General features: G+C 42.3%; 1 long non-coding RNA gene across 1 annotated transcript; it reads left to right on the top strand.

Moving 5' to 3' along the window:
- The first annotated feature begins 5,656 nt into the window (after positions 1-5,656).
- Positions 5,657-11,648, top strand: LOC103160811. Its single transcript, XR_003485391.2, has 2 exons — positions 5,657-6,923; positions 9,879-11,648. It is a non-coding gene; the product is annotated as an uncharacterized LOC103160811 (long non-coding RNA).
- The last annotated feature ends 11,184 nt before the right edge of the window (positions 11,649-22,832 follow it).

Here is a 22,832-nt window from a genome sequence, read left to right as displayed (position 1 = left end):
TGCACAAAGCCCTGGATTTGAGCCCCACCGCTAGTGGGGAGGGAGGAGAAAATATGAGTTGTCAACATCAGAAATAAAGGTCACTACAGATTTTGAAGATGTCTAAATAATAAGAAAAATTAGTAAAAATCTTAGGCCAACAAATATGGCATGCTGTTGGTTGGTTTTACTCTAGCCCCATGTTGGAACACCAAAATGTTGGTTTTTCACTCTTTTGGCTCTTTACTCTTTGGGGGGCTTACCACTCAGCTCATAAATAAATACACATGGAGGCTTATTATTATTTATAATTGCCCTGCCTTAGCTTGGCTTATTTCTAGCCAGCTTTTCTTAACTTAAATTATCCCATCTACCTCTGGGCTTTTATCTTTCTCTATTCCTGTACAACTTTCTTTACTTCTGACTCCACGGCTGGCAGTGTGGCAAAGTGGCTGGCCCCTAGCACCCTCTCTCCTTGTTCTTGCTCCTCCTTTTCCCAGATTTCTCCTTCTATTTATTCTCTACGTCTGGCAGCCCCACCTATCCTTACTCCTGCCTTGCATTGGTTGTTCAGCTCTTTATTAGACCATCAGGTGTTTTAGACAGGCAGAGAATCACAGATTCACAGAGTTAAATAAATGTAGCATAAACAAAAGACACACATCTTAACACCATTAAATAAATGTTCCACAGCATAAAAAATATAACACACCTTAAAATAGTATTATATAACAATGACAGATAAAATATATGATTTACTTTAAAAAGCAATGATATTGACTACCCATGAACAGTTAGAAACTGAAAAACAATATCATATGTCAACAAATAATAACACATGAACCACTTAAGAATAAATCTAACAAAATAATACAATATATGTGCATTGAATATTACCCATTATTGAAAGAAACTAAAGATATTAAGGGATGGGATGATAAATTATATCATGGGTCAAGCAATTTAACATTATTATAACACACCTATCCCCCCAGTTGATCTACAGAATCCATCCTTCTGCTACATATAAGAAACACACCTCAACTTCAAAGACAGACAGTACCTCAGAGTTAAGGGTTTGGAAAAGATTTTTCCAATCAAATGAACTCAAGAAACAAGCTGGTGTAGCAATCCTACTATCTAACAAATTAAACTTCAAACTAAAATCAATCAAAAGAGATGGAAAATTCCATCAAGATGAAGTCTCAATTCTGAACATCTATGCCCCAAACACAAAGGCATCGACATTGGTATATGAAACATTACTAAAACTCAAGTCACACATAAAACCTCACACACTTATAGTAGGAGACTTCAACATGCCCCTTTTACCACAAGACAGAACCACCAGACAGAAACTTAACAAAGAAACAAAGGATCTAACAGAAGTTATGACCCAATTGGTATTAACAGACATCTATAGAACATTCTATCCAAACACAAAAGAATATACCTTCCTCTCAGTGCCACATGGAACCTTCTCTAAAATTGACCACATACTTGGCAACATAGCAAACCTCCACAGATACAAAAAAATTGAAATAACCCCTGTATCTTATCAGATCACCACGCTTTAAGATTAGAATTCAACAGCAATACAAATTGCAGAAAACCTACATATTAGTGGAAATTGAATAACACCCAATTGCACCATTCCTTGGCTGAGGAAGAAATTTAAAAAGAAATTAAAGACTTCCTAGAATTTAATGAAAATGAAGACAAAACATATCCAAACTTATGGGACACTTTGAAAGCAGTACTAAGAGGAAAGTTCATAGTACTGAGTGTCCACATGGAAACTGGAGAATACTCACACTAGAGAATTAATAGCACAATTGAAAGCTCTAGAACAAAAAGAAGCAAACTCACCCTGGAGGAGTAGATGCCAGGAAATAATCAAATTGAGGGCTAAAATCAATAAAGTAGAAACAAAGAAAACAATACAAAGATTCAACAAAACAAAGAGTTGGTTCTTGAGAAAATCAACAGGATAGACAAACCTTTATCCAAACTAACCAAAAGGTAGAGAGAGAGAGCATGCTAATTAACAAAATCAGAAATGAAAGGGGGGACATAACAACACACTGAGAAAATCCAGAGAATCATCAGGTCATACTTTGAAAACCTGTACTACAAAAAAATTCAAAAATTTAAAGGAAATGGACAATTTTCTGGATAGATATCACTTACCAAAATTAAATCAAGAACAGATAAGCAATTTAAATAAACCTATAACTCCTATTGAAATAGAAGCAGTCATCAAAAGTCTCTTAACCAAAAAAAAGCCCAGAGCCAGATGGTTTCAGTGCAGAATTCTACCAGAAATTCAAAGAACAGCTAATACCAATTCTCCTCAAAGTGTTCCACCCAATAGAAACAGAAGGGTCATTGCCAAACTCTTTTTACAAGGCTACAATTACCTTAGTACCCAACCCACACAAAGACACAACTAAGAAAGAGAACTACAGACCAGTCTCCCTCACGAACATCGATGCAAAAATACTCAATAAAATATTGGCAAATCTAATCCAAGAACACATCAGAAAAATCATCCACCATGATCAAGTAGGTTTCATCCCAGCAATGCAGGTATGGTTCAACACATGAAAATTCATCAATGTAATCCACCATATAAACAAACTGAAAAAGCAAAACCACATGGTCATCTCACTAGATGCTTAAAAAGCCTTTGACAAAACCTAGCGTCCCTTCATGATAAAGATCTTGGACAGAACAGAAATAACAGGAACATATCTAAATAATATAAAAGCAATATATAGCAAACCAACAGCCAACATCAAACTAAATGGAGAGAAATTCAAAGCGATTCCTCTAAAATCAGGAATAAGACAAGGCTGTCCACTCTCTCCTTAGCTCTTCAATATTGTACTTGAAGTCCTAGCTAGAGCAATAAGACAACAAAAGGAGATCAAGGGGATACAAATTGGAAAGGAAGAAGTCAAACTTTCAGTATTTGCAGATGATATAAAAGTTTACATAAGTGGCTCCTGAGCCCTACTCCTGCCCAAGGTCCCCATCACCCCAGGATCTCTCTGGGCCTGTGCCTGCATAGAGTGGACCCACCTACATACAGTGGACCCACCTAGTCTGCATAAGTGACCCAAAAAACTCTATCAGGGAACTCCGACAGCTGATAAACACCTTCAGCAAAGTAGCAGGATACAAAATTACCTCAAAAAATCAGTAGCCCTACTATATGCAGATGATAAACAGAATGAGAAAGAAATCAGAGAAACATCACCCTTCACAATATCCACAAACAACATAAAATATCTGGGGTAACGCTAACCAAAAAAGTGAAAGACCTGTACATCAAGAGCTTTGAGTCTTTAAAGAAAGATATTAAAGAAGATACCAGAAAATGGAAAGATCTCCCATGCTCTTGGATAGGTAGAATCAACATAGTAAAAATGGCAATCTGGCCGAAAGCAATCTATAGATTCAATGCAATCCCCATCAAAATCCCAACACAGTTCTTCACAGACCTTGAAAGAACAATATTCAACTTTATTTGGAAAATCAAAAAAAAAAAAAAAACCCAGGATAGCCAAAACAACCCTGAACAATAAACGAACCTTTGGAGGCATCACCATCCCTGACTTTAAGCTCTATTATAAAGACAGTCCTGAAAACAGCTTGGTATTGGCACAAAAATAGACAGATAGACCAATGGAATGGAATTGAAAATCCTGATATTAACCCACACACCTATGAACACCTGATTCTCAACAAAGAAGCTAAAATTATACAATGAAAAAAGAAAGCATCTTCAACAAATGGTTCTGGCATAACTGGACACTGGCATGTAGAAGACTGCAAAGAGATCCATATCTATTGCCATGCACAAAACTTAAGTTCAAATGGATAAAAGACCTCAACATAAATCCATCCACACTGAACCTCTTAGAAGAGAAAGTGGGAGGTACCCTTGAACAAATTGACACAGGAGATCACTTCCTGAACATAACTCCACTAGCACAGACACTGAGATGGACAATTAATAAATGGGACCTCCTGAAACTGAGAAGCTTCTGTAAAGTATAGGACACAGTCAACAAGACAAAATGGCAGCCCACAGAATGGGAAAAGATCCTCACCAACCCCACATCTGACAGAGGGCTGTTTGCAAAACATACAAAAAATTCAAGAAGCTAGTCACAAAAACACCAAATAATCCAATTTAAAAGTGGGTTATAGAACTAAATAGAGAATTCTCAGTAGAGGAATCTAAAATGGCTGAAAGACACTTAAGAAAGTCTTAGCCATGAGGAAAATGCAAATCAAAACAACTCTGAGATACCATCTTACACCTGACAGAATGGCTAAAATCAAAAACACCAACGACAGTTTATACTGGAGAGGATGTAGAGAAAGAGGAGCACTCCTCTACTGCTGGTGGGAGTGCCAACTTGTACAGCCACTTTGGAAATCAGTATGGCAGTTACTCAGGAAAATGGGAATCAGTCTACCACAAGATCCAGCAATTCCCCTCTTAGGCATATACCCAATAAATGCACATTTATACAACAAGAACAACTGTTCAACTATGTTCGTAGCAGCATTATTTATAATAGCCAGAACCTGAGAGCAACCTAGATGCCCCTCAACTGAAGAATGAATAAAGAAAATGTGGTACATTTACACATGGAGTTACTACTCAGCAGGGGAAAATAAAACAACAACAACAACAAATGAAATCTTGAAATTCTCAGGCAAATGGATGGAACTAGAAGAAACCATTATGAGTGAGGTAACCCAGGCACAAAAAGACAAACATGGTATGTATTCACTCATATATGGATATTAGACATAGAGCAAAGGATTACCACCCTACAATCTACACTGCCAGAGAAGCTAAGAAACAAGGACTCTAAGAGAGACATACATGGTCCCCCGGAGAAGAGAAAGGGGAGAAGAGCTCCTGAGCAAACTGGAACATGGGGGTAGGGGAGAGGGAGATAGGAGAAAGAGAAGAAGAAAAGAGGAGGGGAGAGGAAGACATGAAAGAGATATAAGATTGAGTTGGGGGAAGAATAGAGGACAAGAAAAGAAATACCATAATAGAGGGAGCCATTATAGGTTTAAGAGAAACCTGGCACAAGGGAAATGTCCAGACATCTACAAGGATGACCCCAACTAAAAATCTAAGCAATAGTGGAGAGGCTACCTTAAATGCCCTTCTCCAATAATGAGATTGATGACTACCTTAAATGCCATCTTAGAGCCTTCATCCTATAGCTGATGGAAGCAGAAGCAGACACCCACAGCTAAGCACTGAGCCAAACTCCTGGAATCCAGTTGTAGAGATGGAGGAGTGATGAGCAAAGGGATCAAGACCATGCTGGGGAAACCCACAGAAACAACTGACCTGAGCAAGTGGGAACTCATGGACCCCAGCCAGACATCTGGGGAATCAGATTCTGAGCGACCCAGAGCCCCTGAATATGGTGTCAGGAGGACTGGGCAGGCTAGGGGGCCTCTGTTAGTGGATTAGTATGTATGGACTTTGGGAGTCCATTCCCTATGGCTCTCTCAGCCTAGACACATGGGGGAAGGCCTGGGCCCTGCTCCAAATGACATGACAGACTTTGAAGATCCCCCATGGAAGGCCTCACCCTCCTTGGGGAACAGAAAGCGGATGGGATAGGGGATCAGTGGAGGGCAGGGGAGGAGGGGAGGCAGAGGGAACTGGGATTGACATGTAAAAAAAGATTGTTTCTAATTTAAATTTTAAAAAGGTCAATTACAAAATAATGTTAAACTAAAGAATGCCAGGCTGCCCATAGGAGGTGATGCTATGAGATGATTGCTGTTGCTGGGCAAAGTCTCTCTAGTTTCCACCACCATCCTCAACCGCTGGGCACCTGATATCAGCCCTAGCTCCTGCTGTGTCTAAACAGGGAGGGCTCCCTTCTTCAGACATGAAGTACACTTGGGGTCCCTGCTTCTTAGCATCTCTATGCAGACTCAGGAATGAATACATGAGTGGCAGAGCCTCTATCATGTAACAGTACTTAACTGCAGATGAAACTGGGAAGGAAAGCATTCCACACAGTCTATCTCCATAATGAATGAACTCTGCCTGTACAGCAATGAACTCCACTGACACAAGAAGCACAAAACTTGACATTCATTTCCGTTAACATTAAATATTAGCAATTTTAGGTGAATGGTCAGTGTCATAAAACCTGGACTCAGGGTCCAGACCTCACCTGTCTTCCTGATCTCAGGATTTCTGCTTCATTCAGGAACCGTCCCATTGGCTCCAGCAGTGGAGTAGCTTCAAATGTAATCTCCAACTGGCAGAGATGCTCACACTCCTGTCAAAGCCCCAATCCTTGGGCAGGATGAACCAGGTGCTCACTGCACTATGATCAACCATATTGTCAGTGTGGGTTATGGGAATAAAAGCCTGGTAGAAACTTTCTTGACAGTCAAAGGAACAGTTTTCCATGCTTACTAAAAAAAATAACTAAAAATAAAAACTACTCACATGGTGTGATGGCTGTTCTTGGTTGTCAACTTGACTATATCTGGAATGAACTACAATCCAGAAATGGAGGGTACACTTGTGATCTGAGTCTTGGGGCAGAAAGACAACATGCCTTTTATCTGGATCTTGAGGCTGAAAGACACAGGTTTTTGATCTGGATCTTGAGGCAAAATGACACACACCTTTAATCTGGGCCACCCTCAGCTGGAAGCCTATTTAAGGGCAATGGAAGAAGGAAGGGTTGGTTCACTCTTTGCCTGATTGCCCTTGCCTTCCCAGCACATCCATCCCTTCACTGGCATTAGCGGCTATCTCTTTGGGATCTCAGCATATACAGAAGACCAGAAGAGACACCCAGCTTCATGGGACTGAGCAACCACTAGGTTCTTGGACTAGGCATTCACAGCTAGCCATCATTGGACTGCAGCCTGTAAGTCACTCTAATTAATACCATTATACTTATATTCTATTGAATATATGCTATGGATATAGTCTGTGTATCTATTCTATAAGTTCTGTGACTCTAGAGAACCATGATTAATACAGATAAGTGTAGTGGTTTGAATTAGATATTCAAACTCGGGCTCGGATATTTATACACATAATCCCTAACTGGTGGCGTTGTTTGGGAAGTTTAGGTGACACAGCCTTGCAGAAGGAAGTACATCACTGAGAGAAGACTCCCAGAGGAAAAAGCCAGGCCCACTTCTCCTTCAGTCTCTACTTCCTTGCTGTGTCTCTGGCTCCTACTGTCGTGTATCCTCACCATGATAGATTCTTATCCCCCTGCCCAAATAATCTATTCCTTCTATAAGTTGTTTTGGTCATGGCATTTTTAACACAGCAACAGAAAAGTAACAAGAAATTGGGTGTTTCCCTGGCTAGTTTTATGTCAATTTGACATGTGCTAGAGTCATTTTGGAAGAGGGAACCTCAACTGAGAAAATGCTTCCACCAGACTAGCCTGTGGTGTGTCTTGTTGATTGATGATTGATATGGGAGGACCCAGCTCATTTTGGGGAGGTTCCTGCCTTCAGTTCCTGTCCTTCCTTGTCTGGGTGATGGACTACAAACTGTAAACTTAAATAAGCCCTTTCTTCCCCAAGTTGATTTTCATCAGTGTTTCATCACAGCAATAGAATTCTAGCAGGTATCTGTCTATAGACCCATTTTTTCTAGAAGTTCAACTGGAGGATCATTTAAGCCCATGGGTTTAAAGCCAGGTAGACCCTCCTCCTAATGGGGAAGAAGTTACAAAGTTGTCAGGATTTTCCAAAAGGTTTGAACCAACAGATGACTTTTCACCCCAAATCCTATTCCTCCCAGTGTCCTGAAGAGTCTCCCTGTATAATTAAAATTTAAGATCTATCTGAAAACTCCCACTAATCCAAGAAAACACAGTAAACCAAAAGTATGCCCTAGATCCCTAATGGGCCTGCCTTAGTTAGGGTTTTTACTACTGTGAAGAGACATCATGACCATGGCAACTCTTATAAAGGAAAACTTTAATTGGAGTGGCTTGCTTACAATTCAGAGGTTCAGACCACTATTATGGTGGGACAAGGCAGAGTGCAGAAAGACATGGTGATGGAGTTGAGAGCCCTATACTTGCTCAGGCAACAGGAAGTGGTATCTCTCACTGGGCATGGCTTGAATTTATCTGAAACCTCATATATGCTCAACCACCTCCACAGTGGCACACTTCCTCCAAGAAGACCACGCCTCCTAATAGTACCAATTCCTTTGTGGGCCATTTTTTTTTTTCAAACCACCACAGGGCCCAAGGCTGAGTCCAGTCAAAGTCTGACCTGAGATGGGACCTTGACTTGTGGCTGAAATGTGCTGTAAATGCTTCTCACTGATAACTAGCAAGGTCAACAAAATCACTTGCTACAAAATGAACAGAACACAGCAAACAGATCCAGCTGCTCTGAAACTCAGTTAGCTGCTCCATCCTCACTCACCAACCCAAGCTACTACCTGAGACATTATAAAGGGGGATGTCCAAGGAAGAGGATTCCAGGGGAGGGTATTTTAGGATGGCTCAAACAGCAGGCAGACCCCACTGCCTCCCACATTTACATAGCCAGCTTGTGTCACTAGTCCCTACCCAAAGAGAATTTGCTCATGAGCTGTACCTAGCTTGACTCTGACCTGCTCTTTCCCCCCTCACTATACTGACATACTTATTTTTACAAAGATCCCTTCATGACTACCAGTTGGCTTCCTTGTTTAAGGCGGCTGCATGCCCTTTGTTCTCTCTCATCATTGATTTTTTTTTTCTAGAGCTCAACCTTCTGAACACATAAGAATTCAATTTTTGTTTTTTGAGGAAGGGTTCATGTAGCCAAGCTGGCCTCAAACTCGCTATATAATTGAGGATAATCTTGAACTTCTTATCCCCTGCCTCCATCTCCCAAGTGCTAAAATCACTAGGCACGCTCCATTACACAGTTTATGCAGTGCTGGGGATTAATTAATTATGCAGACTTAGCAAGCAGTCTGATTTCTTATTTGTGGATTTCATTTTTTACATCCTCATTTTTTAAAAGATTTATTTATTATGTATACATTTTTCTTCCTCATGTATCCCTGCAGGCCAGAAGAGGGCACCAGATCTCATTACAGATGGTTGTGAGCCACCATGTGGGTGCTGAGAATTGAACTTAGGACCTCTGGGAGAGCAGCCAGTGCTCTTAACTTCTGAGCCATCTCTCCAGCCTCTTCACCCTCATTTTTATGGTTTCTTAAAAGTTTGTGGTGAAGTTTTCACCTCCCCAAAACACACTATATCTTCCTTTTTTTTTTTTTTTTTTTTTTTTGGTGAGCTCTGGGAACATTAATTTTTCAACTGTCAGGTTAGATACAAGGGGCCACTCATGGCCAAGTGGTAGCAAGCAACAGGGACTCTGAGAATGTGAGATGTTCATCCTGAGCTGAACAAATCTGGGTGGGCATGCCAAAGCCAAGGCAAGAGACACAAACTGGGTAACTGCTACCCTGGCCCTTAGCCCTCCTCCTATCTGCGACAACAAATCTGTTCTGCTTGCTAGATCACCCTGCTTGTCCTCCTGGAGGGCCCTGACAACAGAAATGCATGACTTACCAGCCTCCAACAATGGTTCCTAAGAGCCTTTGAAGCAGAACATTTAAAAAAAAAAATCACAAGGGAGAAGGACTAAAATCATTAGCAAAGGAAAATCCCCAGAGGGACCCTTGCTTTCCCAAGCAGTCTCTCCAGGCTTGGGAGCATGTACCATACCCAGCTTGTGCCCAGAGAGAAAAAACTTTATGACCTTACAAAAAAGTTACATAAACAACACTATCCCCTTTGTTGGCTTCTTTTTCTCCCCCCTCTCACTTTTTTTTTTTTTTTTTATTTTAGGATTGTTTTGAAATAGATAATTTTACTGATCCAGCAGCCAAGAACTGTTGCTGTGTCTTGAGGATCCGTTGGAGGCCCTTTGGCAGGACTGTTTGTTTGCTGAAGATTATTCATGCCTGCTGGGGACATAGAAATGAACCCAGGGTTGGAGATCACTGCACCTGAATAAATCTGTTGGAGCTGTCACATAGGAAGTTCTCAAGGACATCAACCTCCTCACTCATTAGCTCTCTGTTTCTTCAAATCAGAGCTCCCCCTTGATGAAGATACAAGGATGGGTGTCTTTACAGTCCTGGGGACCAACTAAGTGGTACACACAAAGGGGATGCCAAATCTGCCAGGGTCTAGAGTCAGGAAGGCAAAAGGAAAGCGAGAGAGGTGAGCTGCCGGGCAAATCTCTGCAAGACCGCTCATTGCTTAGAGGCTGTTACGCCAGTAAAAGGATGCGCCATAAAAAAAGAGATGAAGAAAGCCACAAGAGGACAGTTGTCTCAGACATGCACATACCTCGGAAAACTGATTAGTTCCACGTCTAACATTCCCTCCTGGATCTTCAGACTCAAAGGAGATGTTTCCAGATGTTCCAAGTGACCCAGAGGAAATGGTTACAGGATCCACGCTATTCTGAGGGGAGGCTACATTATGCAAAATAATAGGACGCAACCTGGCAGTCAGGGGACTCGCACTTGGAATGAAGTTTCTGCTTTGATGTAAATCTGCTTGAAACACAAGTATAGAAAGTTCTACAGATACAATCTCCTCAGTCCGAACACACAAAACAAGGAACTTCAAGAGAGACAACCAAAACTAAACTTTCCTCAGATCCCACATATCCCACTGAGGGTCTTTGTGCAGTGGATCTCTGAAAAAGAATCTACTAAATCTCAAGGCTATGTCAGCTGAGTTTGCCTAGTCTAATTACAGCCACTCAGAATAGTAATTCGCATATTAAATGTCCTTTTCCTAGCAAAGAGATAAAAAGGAAATCTTTGAGAAATTGTCTGTAGCATTTAATGACAGATGTTTTTAACTCCACACTGTCCATGTTCAATTCATCTTTTCAATAGCCTCAACATTAACCCGAGTCCCTTAGAGTAGATGATGTTCAGGCCCCATCCCAATAACAAGTACAGAGCCTGACTCACAGTGGTACTGGGCGAGTTCTAGTACAATTATCCTCAATATGAACAAAGCCCACAATGTCACAACCACTTTCTAGACTGTGCCCTTCCTGCAAACTGCCCTGCAGAGTTGCTTTCTGAGCAGAGGGGATTGTTTTGAAATTGGCACATCAGGTTTTAAGAATGTGGGGAGGGTCTATACTTGTTAATTTACAAGAACACATTGATTTTATTAGTTTTGAGCTGAGAATCATCCTGGGAACACAAGAGGAGGCAGAAATGAGGCCATGTTGATTCTTCAGAGACCCTGCCAGCCAGCAGCTCCTGTACCACAACACGACAGCATGCTTCCCTGTTTGTATTGGAAAACGATGAGAGCCCGCAGAGTTTGTCTTATCAGTTTCCAGGTGGAGGCAGTGGGCCCAGCCACTTCAAACAGAGAAGTGGGCCAGGGGGAGGCACAACGGAGTCATGAAACCCACTATAGCCTGCTGGGACAGAGGCTTTGTGGATACAATACCTGACTGTTGCCTGTACCTTTACTGTCTGGGGCTCCCACTGATGTTTGCAAAGAGCCTGCTTATGCTTAAGAAAGTCTTTTTATCCTGGTGGAGGAAATAACTGAAAACAAAAGCGCCTCCTACCTCTCTTCTCTCTGTCAAACCTATGTTAACTCTTTGTGATTACATTGATGAATCAGAGGGAGGGAGGGAGGGAGGGAGGGAGGGAGGAGGGAGAAGGGAAGGGAGGGAGAGAGGGAGAAAAATCCAAGCACATGTCAGGCATCCGAAGCCGATGTGCCTCCCAGGGGAATGTATATCTGCATGAGCTTTTTGTTTTGTTTTGTTTTGTTTTTTGTTGCTGTTGTTTTGTTTTTTGAGACAGGGTTTCTCTGTGTAGCTTTGGAGCCGATCCTGGCACTTGCTCTGGAGACCAGGCTGGCCTTGAACTCACAGAGATCGGCCTGCCTCTGCCTCCCGAGTGCTGGGATTAAAGGCGTGCGCCACCAACACCGGGCAATCTGCATGAGCTTTAAGGCTGTTGTATGCTGCCCTCACATCCCACTTCCTCTCCTGAGTCCAAGACAGTTTTCTCCTCTGTCCCTTCCACAGACCTCATTAGACAAAGTAAGAACGAGGACAACCCTGAGTAGCGTCAGAGAGTGACATCTTTTTGCTCCTCATTTCTTATTGCATCAAACCTCACAGCTGACCAACCGGTTTCCCCCACACTGTACTCCTGGATGTCAGCTCGTCTGATGTCTTTTAGGTGTCTGTGCTGCGGCTCCTACCTCCTGACCTCCAGAAGCTTCAAAACCTACATCGACCTCAAACAGACAGGTGTTGTAGCCCTCAGGTAACCAAGCGATGGGGTTGAATTTAGCCGAAGTTCCTACAAGATACTGTGTCCTGAGCCAATAGCTCCCATATGTGAACTACCCCTGAATTCCCCTCTCTGGATTTCATGCAGCTACTGTGCTATATTCTACAGGAGGGAGTCAGGCAGACTCCTGTCTGTTTCCATGAAGTGCTTGTCAGGGTCTGGAAGCCATATTCCCTTCCTCCTAGGAATTTCCGGGGAAATGTTTCCTGGGTGCATATATGAACACTGTAACTTAGTATGGATAAACACTGTAACTTCATACTACAAAATAGCTGGGGTGATAGGACCCTTGCTACATGACAGAAAGAAGGAAATGGCTAGCAACGACATCAGGCCTTTGTGAAACTTTTCAACAAAGCTGATCCTGATTAAATGTGCCCCACCAGTTCCCAAATCTACCAATACATACTTTGAGATCATATTCACTGCCCTACCTATGTCTCTATGATGCATTTGCCAGCAGAGAAATCCTCCCCAGCATTATCTGATTCCACCTGTTCCAGGACAGTGTGCTGCAAAAGGCTTTCATAATTAAGATGGCATCTCCAAAGGAGGTATAAGTTTGACTGCGCATTCCCACACTCCAGGGGCACAGCTTTATCCTTAGACCAGTAAGGCTGTGCGTCTAGCAGAGGTTACTCTGTTGGGTTGACTGTACACGGAGTAGAAGATAAACAAGCAGTCTAGGTCCATTTAGCGCAAATCTTGATAACAAGGTCTGACACCTAAGGCCGGCTATGGCCACCCAGCTCATGTCAGGACTTGGTCAGCAATGCTTTTTGGTAACTTGGAGCTAAACAGCACCACTGAACTCTGCCACACAGGCAGTATACTGTCCAAAACACATGGGTCATCCAAGAAACACAAAGCCAAATGAAGAGCGCTGGCAGACAGCATGGCGCCAGCTGGCCATGGGGCTCCAGACCAACATCAGTTTCGATAAATCAGTGACATCTAACTTCCCATCCTGCAGGGCGGAACTTGGGACCTACCACAGATGTCGCCTCTGACCACCTCCTCACTTCCTCTAGAGCTACTTTTCAGCATCTGTGAAATTTTAAATTCTGGTACAGATTCAATGCCACCAAAGGCCTATGATGCTATTGGTCTACCAACACCAGAGCCATAACTGAATGTAAGGCCACAGACAGGATGCACAGCCATATACCACACAGATCATACCAGCAGAAACCTCTGCTTATTACTGGCTTGGGGAGGGTCTACAGGAATCTTCTGAGAGGAGGTTACAGACATGAAACACACACACATGCGGTTACCGGTTAACACAGCACCAGTTTGACTTTGTTTTCTTACAAAGGGAACTCCAAAGTTTAGGCTGCAGTTCATGGTATATTTTTAAGTAGTGGATAAATCTTAAATACCATTGTTCTATTTAATTTATATTTCCCCCACCCTTGTCCTCTACCCCTCACTCAGACAGCTAAAAGAAAAAGCAGAGATCAACCTGAACCAATGATGATACTATACATTATGGGGGAAAGGCTAAAGAACACAACTACACCATTTGGTTCTTTTCCTTGAGGTAACTGATTGCAACATAATAAGGATTCCTGGGGCATGGTAGTGCATGCCATTAATCCCAGCACTTGAGAGGCAGAGGCAAGTAGATCTCTGTGAGTTCGAGGCTGACCTGGTCTACATAGTAAGTTCCAGGCCAGGACAGCCAGGACTATATAGAGAGACTCTGTCTCAAACAAACAAACAAACAAAAAACAAAAAATAAATAAAACAAGCAATCATAATAAGAATTTCTATTCAAGTGTCCCAAGACTTCACTGCCAGGTAAGAACTAAGGAAAATTATTGAAAACTAAGGTGTTTAAGCTGCTTTATTGGCAAGGAAGACACTGCCAATGAAAGCCACAACTCCTATCTCAACATGGGAAATTAAAGACTTTCAGTGCAGTGCTTCTGGGAGAAAAAAAAAATGCAGCATGAAGACATTGGTGCTCTAGTATATTCAAGTGGTCTACTAAACAATCACAGGCTGGGCGTTGGTGGCGCATGCCTTTAATCCCAGCACTTGGGAGGCAGAGGCAGGTGGATCTCTGTGAGTTCGAGACCAGCCTGGTCTACAAGAGCTAGTTCCAGGACAGCCTCCAAAGCCACAGAGAAACCCTGTCTCGGAAAAAAAAAATCATAGGCCCTAACCAAACCACAAAGGTTTTATTTGTAAAATATGCTGACAGAGTGAATCATGAAGTCACTCTGAGAAGCCCATGTATGCTGTATTACTAAATAAACCAAAGAAATGATAGCAATGCTAACGTATGGTGAAAAGACCAAAGACCTTGGTGAGCTTCGAGCTCATTGGCAGTCATTTGGTTCAGCTGCATCGTGGAAAGAACACAGTCACACCTATAGATTAGGACAAGTCTCTCTCTCTCTCTCTCTCTCTCTCTCTCTCTCTCTCTCTCTCTCTCTCTCTCTATGGCTGGTAACAAAGTAAGCCGTGCACATCCTTGGTCGTCTGAGGCGACCTTCCCACTACACTGGCTTGGCCATCCTGCCTAAACTACATCTGGTTTGTGGAAAACTTGAAGATGGTCCAGAGAAGAGCAACAAAAGTGTCTGGAAAAAAATGGAAGAAGGGCCACAAGGAAAGATGAAAAACAAATGGAACAGAGAAAACAATTCTGCCAGAGACGTGGTGGCTAGGTGACGGTTTCCACGATGCCCCTAAGAGTACATGCCTCTCCACACGTGCAAAGGATTTTAGAAAGCATCATAACCGTTTGGAAGCATTAAGTTCAAGGCATAAGTACATTTATTACATTGTTGAACACCACCACTATCACGTCCACCACCCTCTCTTTTCGCCTTGGAAAGCTGGAACCATCCTTCCAACTGCCCCTAGGCTCTGGCAGCCACCAGCTCACTTTCCATCTCCTCAAAGTTGACAGCTCAGGGTACCACATAAAGTGGAATCACAAAGGATTTAAGCTTTAGCAACTGGCTTATTCCATTAGCATAATGTCCCCACGTGCGAGTATTCTTCTTAAGAAGGCATTTAACAAGCATTAACTGAGGGTCATGACCAGCTGCTTCCCATCTTCCTTAAGAACAAAGAAACCCAGTTTAAGTTGTAGGGTTGGAAAAGCTGTCGTGTGGACACAAACTCCTTGGGAAAAAAAAAAAAAAAAAAAGACTATGCCTTTTCTCAACACTCACAAAATGGCCACAACAGGAACATGCTCGCATACACAAAACTGACCTGCAGGATAAATTAAAATTGTGAAATTCCACAAGCCCTCATTGAGCCGTTGCTTGTAATAATGTGGACTGTTCTGAAGAACATACCACCCTCGTCTTTGAAGATCATACAACTTACTCAGAAACAATTAACTTTCTCCAAGTACTTATGGTGCTTGTCATTTTTACCACAGTCCACGGATCACAAACAATGTTCATATTAAATGCCAATTCTTGTAAACTGTGAAAGGCTGCCTTCAGCCCTGGAATGAATCCTGAGTTCAAGAATGAACACAGAAAAGACATCACACTTATTGCTGGTTGTGGGTCAGTAAGAGACAAGCATGGTCGAGTGTGACAAAGCCATATTCCTGCGGCTCCTGTCCAGACTCTCACCGTTTGTGAGAGTGGGATACACACCTGAATCTCAACCTGGCCCAGCTCAAGCTCCTGCCCACTGCCCCTCCTCCACACAAGGTCTCTCCACCCATATCCCCTTCTTTCCTACATAATTCTCTTCCTTTTTTATAATTACTATCTTTACCCGCACAGCCGTTCAATCCTAGACCCTCCCCTCTTCTCTTACTGTCTACAGTCAGTCACTATTATCCCATGTAACTTTCCTTCCTTAGTCTGTTTTGTTATCTTTCCTCCATTCTCCTGTCAGTGCTCTCTGTCTCCAGATTTCATCATTTTTCACCATGGCAACAGCCACCAACCTATAACTGAAGTTCCTGTGCTGTTCCAGGAGCTTCCGGCCTCCTGTAGAAGAACCCTCTAGCCGACCAATCTGCTTGTCTTTCTTCTGTGCTTGGGATTCTTCAATGGTTCCCTATAGTGTACGGGGTGGAATCTAAGCACCATAAGGGCTTGTGAGGCTTTGGGCTTGGCCCATGAGAACAGCCTCTTCTACCTCTGTTCCTTTCCACTCCAGTTTCCAACAATAATAAAGTCTTCCAATTCCTGGGACAAATGATTTTCTCAACCACAGCCATGTCTGTGCCTCGTGTCCTTCCCTTTGCCGGCTCCCACTCCTACACCCCTGACATGGGGTGTCCTAGTTCACAGCCACTACCCTTCAAATCCCAACCAGTTCACAGCCACTGCTTCAAATCCCAACCATCATGCAAAGTCCTCTGCATTACTAGACTCTTCAGGCTGCAGGTAGCACACATACTTCCTGACTGGCTCGAGCCAAGAGGAGTGTGTGAGGTTTCACAGCTAGGAAGCTATAGTAGTTTCAGATGTAATCCAATGCGGCATCTGCCCATGCCCTTTCCTGGCTGTCATTCCAAAGGGATGTTCCTTCTCCCCCCACCCCATTTGATTTTTTTTAATTTAAATTAGAAACAATCTTGTTTCACATATCAATCCTAGTTCTCTCTCCCTACCATTCTCCCCCCACCACCGCCCTATCCCACTCCCTATCCACTCCCCAGGGAGAATGAGACCTTCCATGGGGGATTATAGAAGTCTGTCACATCATTTGGCACAGGGTCTAGGCCCTCCCCCATGTATTTAGGCTGAGAGAGTATCCCTCCATGGAGGAATGGGCTCCCAAAGTCGATTCATGCACTAGGGCTAAATACTGGTTCCACTTCAAGAGAGCCCACAGACTGCCCAGGCCTCCTAACTGTCACCCATGTTCAGGAGGCCTGGTTCAGTCCTATGTTGGTTCCCCAGCTGTTTGGTTGGGGTCCATGAGCTCCCACTTGCTCTGGTCAGCTGTTTCTGTGGGTTTCCCCAGCATGGTCTTGACCCCTTTGCTCATCACTCCTCCATCTCTACAATTGGGTTCCAGGAGTTCTGCTCAGTGTTTAGCTGTGGATCTCTGCTTCTATTTCCATCAGCTACTGGATGAAGGCTCTAGGATGGCATTTAAGGTGGTCATCAATCTCATTATAGGGGAAGGGCATTTAAGATAGCCTCTCCACTATTGCTTAGATTGCTAGTTGAGGTCATCCTTGTGGATCTCTTGGACATTTCCCAAGTGTCAGGTTTCTCTTCAAACCTATAATGGCTCCCTCTATTAACGTAGCTCTTTTCTTGCTCTCCTCTATTCATCCCCAGACTCAATATTCCTTATCCCTCAGGGATGTTCCTTCTTAATGTTTCTGTTCTACTCTAAATTTCAGTCAGTTTGCTTAGACCTGAAGCATTGGTGCATACCTGTGATCCCAGCTCCCCAGGAGGGTGAGGCATGAAGATTGCTTGAGCCCAGGCAGACTATCTAGGTAAAACATCAAGATTATACCTCATTACAATACATATATGCTTAATTTCTGAAAATGCACTTCAAGAATACCTTTTCAGACATCAGATGTGTTAATCTAAAGCTAGAAATTAGATTTTAAAATATCCAACCTATTACTAAGTTACACCAGTAGTTAGTAGCATTTGATGGGTTACTTTATTGTCACAAATGAGCAGTACAAGAAAGAGCCTGCACTGATTGAGCAGTTAAAGGACTGACTTCAACCAATACATCTATGATCTTTCTAAAGCAGTCAGAATAAAGAATAAGTCGGTCCTAAAGACAACCCTGAGCCTCTCCACCATATGGTCTAAATGCCCCAAAGATGTCATCCTTTCAGTAAAAAATAAAATAAAAACTTTCAGAACAGACAAATAACCTCTGCAAAATCAATCATCTGACCCACCCAAGGCAGGGAGAAGCCAAGTTCACTTGTAAAACACTGGTGTGGGAAAATAAAAAGCATCCCTTTTCTTGTCTGTTTTCAAGTTACTACAGAAACGGATCTTCCCAAGAATCTCTTCTGTCTCCTACACCAGACATCAGAAAACCAGAGCCTGTGAGCCAAATCCAGCCCAACACCTGGTTTTGTAAATAAAGTTTTATTGGCACACAACCACACCCATCTGTTTATGCATTGTCCAGGCTGTCTGGCACAACAGCTACAGAGGGATGTTGTTAGAAGACTGATTCAGAAAGCTAAAGACATTCAGCACCTACACTTCTACAAAAATGCTTGTCGATCTAATCCTCACAAATTTAGGACTTTTCCTTATTTTCCAGTGACCATGAAGAGGGGCTATCTTTGTCACAGATTCAATGTATCTACAATAATACAGGATTACCAACTGTTCAAAATCAAGTTATAAATTCTTTGAGGTCTTTTACTGAGATGTTAGATTCCCTTCTTGCCTTTTTTTTTTTTCTTTTCCACAACCTTTGCTAGGAAATGAGAGATAGAGACTGACAAAAGAGATAGGAGATCCTTATCCACAGATCAATAGACACCTGATGTTTCACAAAGATCTCAAAAATACATGTGAGAAGAAAGATGGCACTGTAACCCTGGATACTCACATGTAGGAAAATGAAGCCAGAGCCGTATCTCTCACAATGACTGAAAACTCATTCCGAATGTATCAAAGACTTCAACATGAGACCATGAAGAAAAATATAAGGATATCCCTTCAAGACACGGGCCCAGGCAAGGACTTTCATAGGAAGACCCATCTTCTCATGTAATAAGGTTCGTTTTCCCAACTGACGATGGGACTTCATGGAATTAAAATGTTTCTGTATAGCAAAAGAAATAGCAAACCAAGTGAAAAGACAGCCTATGGAGTGGGAGAAAAATCTTTTCTAGCTAGTCACCTGACAAAAGCTGAATATCTAGAACATGCAAAGAGCTCAATAAGCCTGTCGACAAATGGGTCAGTGGAATGAACAGATGGTTGTCAAAAGACAAAATACAAATGGCCAAGCATTCATAATTAATAATGTCTCCATGTCTTTACTTGGGAGCTGGTTGGTGGCCCAAAGAAAATTCCAGCTACACTGAAGAGACACCATGACCATGGCAACTCTTATAAAGGAAAACAATTCATTGGGGCTGGCTAATAGTTCAGAGGTTTAGTCAATTATTGTCATAGCAGGAAGCATGGCAGCACACAGGCAGGCATGGTGCTGGAGAGGCAGCTGAGAGTTGTGCATCCAGATCAGCAGGCAGCAGGGGAGAGAGAGACTGGGCCTGGCTTGAGCATTAGAAAGCCCAAAACCAACCCCAGTGACACACTTTCTCTGAGAAGGCCACACCTCCTAATCCCTGTCAATAGTGCCACTCCCTAAACACCAAATATTCAATTATATGAGCCTATAGGAGTCATTCCTAGTCATACCTCCACAGTGAGATTTCTATGCTGGGTACAAAACTCAATCGATAATTAGGATGGTATTTTCTGGTAAATACAAATATAATGTACATGCCCCACACGTTAACAACCTCAAAGCCAAAGAACAGAAGCCTGTAACAGACAATGCACCTATGCATATAGATATACTCCAAGATTATAACTGTTCAAATTGGAGTTTGGGGACCTTCTGACAGTAAGAAAACATTGCTCATTCATGTTAGTTACTTGTCACATTGCTGTGACAGAGGCATCTTAATGGAGGGGGAGACTTTATCTTGGTTCACAGTCTGAGGGTACAGTCTACTGTGGCAAAGAAGTCAGGGAGCCAGGAGTTTGAGTCCCCTGGTCACATAATGTCTAGAGACAAAAAGCCGAAAGTGATGATACAGTGTTTGACTCCTTTCTTTCAGTCCAAGGCACCAGTCCATAGTGTTACTGCCCACATTTAGGGTATCTCTTCTTGCCTCAACTAACCCAATCTCGGTTCCCACATACAGGCCCAGAGATATGTTTCCATGGTGATTCTCAACCCCATCAAGTTGACAATCAAGATCAATACTTACAACATTCAAAAGAAACATGCAATTGACTTTAGAGTTGGAGGTTTTCCTGGCCTAGTAGTTTGAAGTACAGGGCTTTTTCTGAATGACAAGCAAGCACAGTTCCTGGTCACATGAGGGAAACACACTCTACTGTGTACTGTGCTGCTGAACTGCATTTGTTTGGTAGGTCAGGTACTGAATGCATTTTCAATTTACAATGGACGTATTGAAACAGGACCATCATACTTCACTCTGGGAGCATCTATACTCGATTTTCAAGATGGCACTGCAGAGTAATGGGCAGAATGCTTATCAGTGACTCAATTGGAAAACAAAACATAAAAATGGCTTCACTATTACTTTCTAATACAGTCATCCCTCAGTAGCGGTGGAAGAATTGGCACCAAGATATCCAGATTCTCAGATACTCTGCATGTAGCCTCTCACAAACTCTAGCATCTCTGGATGCCTATCACTCTAACACAATGCAAATACTGTGTGCATAGTGGTAATGCAGCAGAGACAATGACAAATGTGTGATCCCTGCAGTTCCGGTCATCAGCTGGCTGTCTCTAAATCTCTAGATCAGTCATTATAAGAAATGTCTCCATTGCCTTTGGAGTGGCAACAATAAGGACATACAAAAGTATTAACCCCAAAGGAAAAGAAAGGATAGCTGGTATTGCTTTGAAACTAGTGACTTCTACTCATTAAAATCTGTTCTGAGGGGCTGGAGAGATGGCTCAGAGGTTAAGAGCACTGGCTGCTCTTTCAGAGGACCCGGGTTCAATTCCCAGCACCCACATGGCAGCTCACAACTGTCTTGTTACTTCAGTTTCAGGGCATCTGACACCTTCACACCAATACACATAAAATAAAGTTAAATAAAATTATTTTTAAAAAAAATCTGTTCTGAGCACAAAAATATAACCATTTAGAGAGAACTGGAGGAAAAGCTCATATCTAAATACAAAGCATCTACAACTCAAAAAAGAGAACAAACAGCTCTAGAAAAGTAGGCACTATACCTAAATTCACAAAAAAGATAGTAAAACATGCAATCGATTACATTACAGAAATGTAAAGTTAAATGATAATAAAATATTGCTGAACACATACACACATGCATACATGCGTGTGTGTGTGTGTGTGTGTGTGTGTGTGTGTGTGTGTGTGTGTCCTTGAAGTACACCACCTGATTTAGTTTAGAAGTTTTTTCTATAGTCCAGTGTCTTTCTGCAGCTGTTTGTCCTTTCTCACTAGCATTAAGAAAGTTTAATGTTAATAAAGCATTCTATAATCTGTGTTTGGGGGTCTTCCTCACTGCAGGTGTGCAAAACACACTCTAAAAGGTAACTGGGTTACTCTACCCTAGTGGAAATATATACCCCAAATTTGGTATTATAGGTCTGAACTAGAATTGCAAATTTTATCTTCCCTATCAGTTTGCTATGTGAAATATCATAGACAGGGAAGAGCTTCAAATCTCATCCCACCAAGAACAAAATACTAACCAATAGGACTATTTTTCCTCTTCTAATAAAAATAGATTCTCTTCTCACACGCTATGTCCTTATTACAGTTCGCCCTCCCTTTACTCTCCCAGTTCCTCCCCACCTCTCCTCCCATCCGGATCCACTCCCTTTCTGTCTCTCACCAGAAAGGAACAGGATTCCAAGAGATAACAACAAAACATAACAAAATCAAATATAAAATAAAACAAAAACCATCACATTGGAGCTGGACAAGGCAAACACCAACAGTAGGGAAAAAAGCCCCAAGAGAAGGCACAAGAATCAGAGACCTGCGTGTCCTCAGGAGTCACATAAAAATGCTGAACTGAAAGCTATAATACCTGTGAAGACGTATAGACTGTGTAGATCTATGTAGGCCCTGTTCTTGCTACTTCAGTTCATATGAGCTTTGCTTAGTTAATTTGGAGGACCTTGTTTTCCTGGTGGCCTCATCCCCACTGGCTCTTACACTCTTTCTTCCTCTTCTTCCAAGGGATTCTATGAGCTCTAAGAGGAGGGATTTAATGGAAACATCCCATTTAGACCTGTGTGTTCCAAGCCAAGCTCTCTCTCTCTCTCTCTCTCTCTCTCTCTCTCTCTCTCTCTCTCTCTCTCTCTCTCATAATGTCTTGCTGTGGCTATCTGTATCTGTTACCATCTGTAGCAGGAAGAATGTTCCCTAATGATGGTTAAGTAAGGCACTGGTCTATGTGTATAGCAGAATATCACTAGGAGTCATGTTACTGTTACTTTTTTTTAGACCCAGAGTGTTGGCTATCTAGGCTGTGGTTCAATCTTGGAGTGGATCTTAAGTCAGATCAAACATTGGTTGATTATTCCCACAATGTTTGTGCTACCATTGTCCTAGCACATATTGCAGGCAGGACAGATTGTAGATCAAAGGTTTTATGGCTGGATTGGTGTTGCATTTCTCTTTTAGTAGCCTGCAAAGTACCTTTCTGCATTATTCAGTTTGACCAGCATCCTTTGTCAAAGATGCTGTCCTTTTTCTAGAGTC

Source organism: Cricetulus griseus, chromosome 5 (genome assembly GCF_003668045.3).
Source record: "Cricetulus griseus strain 17A/GY chromosome 5, alternate assembly CriGri-PICRH-1.0, whole genome shotgun sequence".
Classification (NCBI taxonomy): Eukaryota; Metazoa; Chordata; class Mammalia; order Rodentia; family Cricetidae; genus Cricetulus; species Cricetulus griseus.
The sequence above is the reverse complement of the archived record's forward strand: the minus strand, read 5'-3'. Positions and strand labels throughout refer to the sequence as shown.